Below are 7,218 nucleotides of genomic sequence, written 5' to 3'. Positions count from 1 at the left end.
GTGGAGAGTCTGCGTTGGAACTGCAATGTCACATTTCCCCTCAGCACTGCCCTAGTAGAGACACTCTGTTGTAGCTCCATTTCTGTGGCAAGTTTCTGCCTGGGCACCCATGCTTTCTCATACAACCTTTGAAATTTTAGGTGGAAGTTGCCGAGCCTCCTTTACTCTTGCATTCTTTGTGCCCACAGGCTTAACACCACATGGAAGCTGCTGGTTTACAGCTTGTGCCCTCTGAAGCAGTGTCCTGGACCCCTTTGAGCCAAGGCTGGAGCCAGAGCAGCCAGGATATGAAGAGCAGTGTCCTGAGGCTGTGTAGTATAGCACAGCCCAGGGCTTGGCCCAGAAACCATTATTTCCTGGTAGACCTCTGGGCTGTCCCAAAGACTTCTGAAATGCCTCCTAGTCTTTTTTTTCCCTCATTGTCTTGGATATTAGCACTTGGCTCCCTTTTAGTAATGCTAATCTCTCTAGCAAGTGATTGCTCTACAGTCTGCTTGGATTCTTTCTTTACCACAGGGCTAAGATGCACATTTTCTGAACTTATGCTCTACTTTCCTTTTAAATATAAGTACCAACTTCGTCATTTATTTGCTCCTATATCTGATAATATGCTGTTATAAGCAATCAGGCTACATCTTGAATGCTTTCCTGCTTAGAAATTTCTTGTACCAGGGCTGCATTGCAGCCGCCACGGCGTCGCTTGGCTCCTCACTCCCAACAATGGCAGCTCCGAGCCTGAGCGGCGGCTGAGGCTCCGGGGGCAGCAGTGGCAGCCGCACCCCGAGACCTGTAGGATCCCTGAAGCCAGGCCACCCAGCCATCAGCAGCATGCAGGGTAAACACAAAGCACTGAAGTTGAATTTTGCAAATCCACCTTTCAAATCTACAGCAAGGTTTACTCTGAATCCCAATCCTACAGGAGTTCAAAACCCACACATAGAGAGACTGAGATCACACAGCATTGAGTCATCAGGAAAACTGAAGATCTCCCCTGAACAACACTGGGATTTCACTGCAGAGGACTTGAAAGACCTTGGAGAAATTGGATGAGGAGTTTATGGTTCTGCCAACAAAATGGTCCACAAACCAAGTGGGCAAATAATGGCAGTTAAAAGAATTCGGTCAACAGTGAATGAAAAAGAACTAAAACAACCTCTTATGGATTTGGATGAAGTAATGAAGAGTAGTGATTGCCCTTACATTGTTCAGTTTTATGATGCACTCTTCAGACAGGGTGACTGTTGGACCTGTATGGAACTCATGTCTATCTCGTTTGATAAGTTTTACAAATATGTGTATAGTGTATTAGATGATGTTATTCCAGAAGAAATTTTAGGCAAAATCACTTTAGCATCTGTGAAAGCATTAAATCACTTAAAAGAAAACTTGAAAATTATTCACAGAGATATCAAACCTTCCAATATTCTTCTGGACAGAAGTGAAAATATTAAACTCTGTGACTTTGGCATCAGTGGGCAGCTTGTGGACTCTATTGCCAAGACAGAAGATGCTGGCTGTAGGCCATACATGGCACCTGAAAGAATAGACCCAAGTGCATCATGACAAGCATATGATGTCCGCTCTGATATCTGGAGTTTGGGGATCACATTGTGTGAGTTGGCCACGGGCCGATTTCCTTATCCAAAGTGGAATAGTGTATTTGATCAACTAACACAAGTCGTGAAAGGAGATCCTCCGCAGCTGAGTAATTCTGAGGAAAACGAATTCTCCCCAAGTTTCATCAACTTTGTCAACTTGTGCCTTACGAAGGATGAATCCAAAAGACCAAAGCATAAAGAGCTTCTGAAACATCTTTTTATTTTGATTTATGAAGAACGTACCATTGAAGTCGCATGCTATGTTTTGTCAAATCCTGGATCAAATGCCAGCTACTCCCAGCTTTCCCATGTATGTTGTTTGATATCGCTGCTACATCAGACTAAAAAAAAGGGCTGAGAGGAAGCAAAAGGTAAAGAATTTTCATCCCATATCACAGTGTTTTTATTGCTCACCCAGACACCATGTGCAATGACATTGGTGTTCATTTCCATCATGTCTACATATTCCTGTCACCTAGAACGTATATCCTGGTAATACCTGATTGATCACACAGTGTTAGTGCTGGTCAGAGAGACCTCATCCTGCTCTTTTGTGATGAACATATTCATGAAATGTAGAAGTCAGTATGATCAAGTTGTTGACTGTGATTAGATCACATCTTAAATTCATTTATAGACTCCAAACCTGGAGATGCAGCTACTGGAATGGTGTTTTATCAGACTTCCAAATCCTGGAAGGACACGGTGATGGATGTACTATGTCTGAACATAGAGACTCGGGCTTCAGTGAGAAGAGCTTGCACACCCAACGAGACACATTGCCTTCTGGAGCTAGGAGACAAAGGAGGAATTTACTTTCTTCACCAAGTGCAATAGATTTACTGATGTGATATTCTGTTGCTTTACAGTTACAGTTGATGTTTGGGGATCGATGTGCTCAGCCAAATTTCCTGTTTGACATATCATGTTAAATTAGAATGAATTTATCTTTACCAAAAACCATGTTGCGTTCAAAGAGGTGAACATTAAAATATTGAGACAGGACCGGATGTGTTCTTTTCTCCTTTACCAGTCCTACTTTGCATTGGGAAGACTCAGGAGTCTGCCACTTGTCAAAGAAGGAGATGATCCTAAGAATTTTTCATTCTCAGAATTCGGTGTGCTGCCAACTTGATGTTCCACCTGCCACAAACCACCAGGACTGAAAGAAGAAAACAGTACAGAAGGCAAAGTTTACAGATGTTTTTAATTCTACTATTTTATCTGGAACAACTTGTAGCAGTTATATATTTCCCTTTGGTCTTAAGCCTGATACTTTAGCCATCCTAACTCACTAACAGGGAGAAGTAGCTAGTAGCAATGTGCCTTGATTGATTAGATAAAGATTTCTGGTAGGCAGCAAAAGACCAAATCTCAGTTGTTTCCTTCTTGCCATCACTGGTCCAGGTCTTCAGTTTCCGAATCTCTTTCCCTTCCCCTGTGGTCTGTTGTCGCTATGTGACTTTTGCTTAATCCAATATTTTGCCTTTTTTTATATCAAAAAACCTTTATAATTACCAGGGATGTTTCTTACCAAGGATTTTTAGCCCCAAATCTCTCATATGCGCTAGTGTTTAAAAGGCTAAGAATAGTGGGGCCCAGCCGATGTGGTAGGTGATAAAGAGGCATCTTTTCTAGAGACACATTGGACCAGATGAGGATCTGAAATGGCAGCCTTTACGTTCATCACCAGCTAGAACCTCCTGTAGTACACCACCATTTCTTGGCATTGGAAGCCTACTGGAAAAAATACAAAAAGCAAAACAAAACCCTCAGCACTGTTACAAGAGACCATTTAAGTATCTTGCGCTTCTTAACTTACTCATTAGCCAGGTTCTCATTAGATTTTGCTCGGGCCTCCCTGGCACTGAACCTTAAGGCTTTGTATGACAGTGAAGCAGCACCGTGAATGGTTCAAGCACACTGGAATATAAAACAGCCATGGTCTGATATGCAGGTGATGCCATTACAGAACCAAATCATGGCAGGTATTGCTGTGTCTCCTCTTAGAGTGACAGTCATAAATACTATCAAACAATAAAGGAAGAATGGTGCTGTTTAAAATCACATCCCTGTAAATTGCAGAATTCAAAAGTGATTATCTCTTTGATCTACTTGCCTTATTTCCTTATCTTCTCCCCCATGGCATCCTAAACTTTAGACTTCCCACTGTTCTGAAAGGAGACATTGCTTTATGTCTCCCTTTGACCACAGTAAGCTGTCATCCTCCATTGTTCCCGGGGACTCAAGAGGAATCTGTTTCTCTGCTGTCAGCTTCCCATCTGGCTCAGCATAGGGTCACTTTGCCATTATGCAAATGGAGATAAAAGCAATTCTGACTGTCCAGGAGCGAATCTGACCATTCTATTGTGTGGATGACCACATAAAAAGGAAATTTTCATGTATTAATCATAGATTATTATAAACTATAAACTTAAGGGCAAGGAGTTTATTGCAATGTATCTTTATTAAAACAAAAGGGTGAATAGTGTTCACAAACTGTGAAAATAGTGTAAGAACTGTACATTGTTAGCTCTGGTTATTTTTCTCTTGTACCAGAGAAAAATGTATAAAAATTATCAAAAAGATAATGTGCAGGGATATTTCCTTATTTGTCTGTAAAAAATGGAGCTCAGTAACATAACTGCTTCTTGGAGCTTTGGAATATTTTATCCTGTATTCTTGTTTGAGTTCCTCCTCTATTTAAGTTGTATACATGGAATCAAAGTGTTTATGTAGTAGTTCTGTCCTTTTGCCTGCAGGTCAGTTGTAATAAATCTAGGATGTGATGATGAAAAAAGAAAGAAAGAAAGAAATTTATTGCACCAGGTACCCTAGGTCGACAATCTTAAGTTCAAACTTCCACAGTTCCCCAGGGCATGAACACAATGCATTGAGTTCTTTGCTAACATGTAACAAGGGTTACTTTTACTCTAGTTTCCAATAACTTTCTCATTTCCATCTGAGACCTCTTTAGCCTGTACTTTACTGTCCATATCTCTAAGGGCATTTTGGTCACAACTATTTAACCAGTCTCTAAGAAATTCCAAACTTTACTTCATTTTCCTGTCTTCTTCCGAACCCTCCAAACTCTTCCAACCTCTGCCCATTACCCAGTTCCAAAGTCTTTTCCACATTTTCAGGCATCTTTATAGTAAAACCCCACTCCTGGTAACAATTTTGTGTGTTAATGTGTTTCTTTTGCTCTAAAGGAATTCCTGAGACTGGGTAATTGATAAAGAAAAGAGATTTAATTGGCTCATGGTTGCACAGAGCTGTACAAGAAGTGTGGTGCCAGCACCCTTTTGGCTTTGGGTTAGGCCTCAGGGAGCCTTTACTTATGGTGGGAGGTAAAGTAGAAACAGCATGTCACATAGTGAGAGTGGGAGCAAGAGACAGATATAGGAGGTGCCACACACTTTTAAACTGTCGTATCTCACATGAACTCACAGCAAGAACTCACTCATTTTTGTGAGAACAGCACCCAAACATTCATAAGGAATCTGCCTCCATGACCATAACACCTCCCACCAGGCCCCACTTCTAACACTGGAGATTACATTTCAACATGAGAAATTGAGGGGACAAATATCCAAACCATCTCGCATTTAAAAAAATAGACAGAATTGTATGATAAATCACAGTGTATTCACTATCAAGTTCAAGAATCACTCAGCAAAAACAACATAATCAATATTTACTTTTATCAGTACACCCATTCACTTTTCTTTTTCTTATATTTATTTTGAAGAAAATTCTACACATCACATTTCATTCATAAGTATTCAATACATTAAGAAATATAGCTCCCAATGGTATTATTTTAACAAACCACAATACCACAATCATACCCAACATACTAATTATATTCTCTACATCCAGTGTTCAAATTTCCAATTAGCTCATAAATGACAGAAATAATTTTTTCCATTTTATTGGACTTTGGATACAAATGAAGATCACCACTAAGTTTCCTTGATACGTTTTTAGTGTTTTTATTCAAATTACAATATTTCTTATTAAATAAATGATAAACATTTGTTGGTAGTTTATTCATTTTTTCTCTTTACATATGGTAAACATACTTTTTGTTGTATAATTCTATGAGTGTTGACAAATGCAAACAGGTGTAATCACAACCACGATCAAAATATGAAATAATTCCATCATCCCCCAAAAGTTCATTGTGCTGTATCCTTGTAGTCCAACCCTTCCTGAACCCTCATCCACTGGCATCCACTTATAATTTTTCCTTTTCCATAATGGCATTTCTATCATTTGAATGTTTGTGTCCCCACCAAAATTTATGTTGAAACATAATCTCCAATGAAACAGTATTAAGAGGTGATGCCTGTAGGAAGTGATTAGGCCACGATGGCTCTGCTTTTGTGGGTTGGATTAGTGCCTTATGAAAAGGCTGTGGGCAACTAAGTAGGCCTTTTATTCCCCTTCTGCTATGTGAGTACATGACATTCATTACTTCTGGGGGATTCAACAACGAGATGTCATCTTGGACGTAGAGAGTAGCCTTCACCAGGCACTGAATCTGCTGGTGCCTTGATCTTGGATACCCAGCCTCCAGATTTGTAAGAAATACACTTCTATTATTAATAAATTAGTCTGTGGTATTTTATTATAGCAGCCTGAACTGACTGAGCCAGAAATGGGTACTAATGACTCATGTATTTCTGTAACAAATATCTGAATATGTGGAAGTGGCTTTAGAACTGGTTAATGGTTAGAGGCTGGAGGAATTTAAAGATAATGCTAGAAAAAGCCTGGATTGATGTCAATGGAGGATTAAGGGTGATTCCGTTGAAGGCTCAAAAGAGGATAGCTGTAGACAGAGCCTGAATCTTCTTAGAGATTATCTAAGTGGTTGTGATAAAAATGTTGGCAGAAATATGGAAAGTAAAGGTCTTGGACAGAAAATAGGAATATCTTATTGGAAAATATTGAAAATTTTATTGGAAAAAGACCACCTTTATGATAAAGTGGCAAATAACTTGTCTGAATTATTTCCATATCTTAGCACTTTGTGGAAAGCAGAATTTAAGAGTGATAAACTAGGATATTTGGTGGAAGAAATCTCCAAGCAGATTGTTTGAGGTGTGGCATGGCTTCTTTTGACTGCTTATAGTAGAATGTGAGAAAAGAGAAATTAAAAATGAAATTGGCTGAGCAAGATGTCTTATGCTTGTAATCCCAGTGTTTTTTGAGACCAAGCCAGAAGAAACACTTGAGGCCAGAAGTTCAAGACCAGCCTGGGCAACATGGTGAGACTCCATCTCTACAAATTTTTTAAAGTTAGCCAGTCATGGTGGTATGTGCCTGTAGTCCTAGCCATGCAGGAGCATTAGGCAGAAGGATCATTTTAGTCTAGGAGTTCAAAGCTGCAGCAAGCTATAATCATGCCACTGAATTCCACCCTGGGTGACAGAGTAAGACCCTGTCTTAATAAATGAATGAATGGGGCCAGGCAAGGTGGCTCATGCCTATAATCCCAGCACCTTGGGAGGCCAAGTTGGGTGGATCACCTGAGGTCAGGAGTTTAAGACCAGCCTGGCCAATATGGTGAAACCCTGTCTCTACTAAAAATACAAAAATTAACTGTGTGTGG

The 7,218-nt window shown here is 39.9% G+C and overlaps 1 pseudogene; it reads left to right on the top strand.

Moving 5' to 3' along the window:
• The first annotated feature begins 720 nt into the window (after window positions 1–720).
• On the top strand, window positions 721–1,921 carry LOC100977503 (dual specificity mitogen-activated protein kinase kinase 4-like; annotated as a pseudogene).
• Window positions 1,922–7,218: the final 5,297 nt, after the last annotated feature.

The sequence above is a fragment of the Pan paniscus genome, chromosome X (genome assembly GCF_029289425.2).
Source record: "Pan paniscus chromosome X, NHGRI_mPanPan1-v2.0_pri, whole genome shotgun sequence".
NCBI lineage: Eukaryota > Metazoa > Chordata > Mammalia > Primates > Hominidae > Pan > Pan paniscus.
This window is presented reverse-complemented; position numbering and strand designations above follow the sequence as displayed.